The sequence below is a fragment of the Etheostoma cragini genome, unplaced genomic scaffold (assembly GCF_013103735.1).
Source record: "Etheostoma cragini isolate CJK2018 unplaced genomic scaffold, CSU_Ecrag_1.0 ScbMSFa_1040, whole genome shotgun sequence".
In the NCBI taxonomy this organism is placed as follows: domain Eukaryota; kingdom Metazoa; phylum Chordata; class Actinopteri; order Perciformes; family Percidae; genus Etheostoma; species Etheostoma cragini.
In genome coordinates this window covers 1-1,330 of record NW_023265053.1, presented here as the reverse complement: position 1 = coordinate 1,330, position 1,330 = coordinate 1, and the positions used below count along the sequence as shown (strand labels likewise).

The window sequence follows — 1,330 nt, the reverse complement described above, 5'->3', positions numbered from 1 at the left end:
AGTACATCTCCAACCTGGCCCTTGGAACGCCTTGGGATCCCCCAGTCGGAGCTGGTTGATGTGGCTTGGCAAAGGAAAGTTTGGGGTCCCCTGCTGGAGCTGCTGGACAAAGATAGATGGATGGAAGGAACCCTTTTCACTAGCTCATTGTATTCTTGCAAGACGGACTTAGCTGCAGAAGGCGCTGTAGCTTAGTGGTTAAAGCGCCTGTCTCGTAAACAGGAGATCCTGGGTCCAAATCCCAGCAGTGCCTGGGTGTCCCCGAATGAAGTGTTTCCACATCGTTGCCGATACTTAACGTGTGTAACCTGATTTTTTAGATCACTAAAGTGACATGTGATGTTGTTTTGTACCATAACATTCCATGTGTCCTTCCACCTACGCAACATTAACCGCCCTCCCTCCCTTACCACTCACACTGCCTCCATCCTTATCCACAGCCTCGTCACCTCCCGCCTTGACTACTGTAACTCCCTCCTTTTTGGCCTTCCTCAAATATCCCTCCATAAACTTCAACTTCTTGAGAACTCAGCAGCTGGTGTCATCACCAGAACCCCGTCTTTTCATCACATAACCCCTGTCCTTCAGCAGCTCCATTGGCTTCCAGTTCAATTCAGAATACAATTTAAAATCCTTCTCCATACTTTCAAAGCCATCCATAACCTTGCTCCTCCATATCTATCAGAACTCCTTCACATCGCCGTCCCCTCCCGCTCCCTCAGATCTTCCTCCTCCTCTATCCACCTCACTGTCCCCCCAGCTTATCACCGTGGGGACCAGAGCCTTCAGCCGCTCTGCTCCCCAGCTCTGGAACTCACTCCCAACTTACCTCCGCAGTATCAACTCTCTCCCCCTGTTCAAAACCAGACTAAAAACCCATCTGTTCCAGCTTGCTTATCTGTAAATACACTGTTCCTGTTTTTGTTTTGTTTTTTGTTTTTGTTTTATTTGTTTTGTTATAACTACTTACACTTTTCTGTTCCCTGTATCTGTCTTTTATTGTCTGTAAAGCGACCTTGAGTGTTCAGAAAGGCGCTGTTAAATAAAATGTATTATTATTATTATTATTATTAAAGCAAATAAAAGCCTTTTGTTGGAGGTGTTTTTGCAACTTTAGTGTGAAGTTTATAAAGTTTTTATTATCATGAATTTCAGTCTTACCTTGGAAGCTTAGGGCTCCTGCACACTGCCTGCATGGAGTCAGCGTGTCAGCTGAGGTTAGAATGCCTACCGTATTGGTCAATACTGTTACCATGGGAGAAATAAAAAGTGACATGCCACATGGCAAACGCTATGTTTACTGTTGAGGAGGAATAAATTAGGACTGTGT

The 1,330-nt window shown here is 45.1% G+C and overlaps 1 non-coding gene across 1 annotated transcript; it reads left to right on the top strand.

Annotated features, from left to right (window-relative positions):
- The first annotated feature begins 180 nt into the window (after nt 1-180).
- On the top strand, nt 181-253 carry trnat-cgu. The gene has a single exon. It is a non-coding gene; the product is annotated as a tRNA-Thr (tRNA).
- Nucleotides 254-1,330: the final 1,077 nt, after the last annotated feature.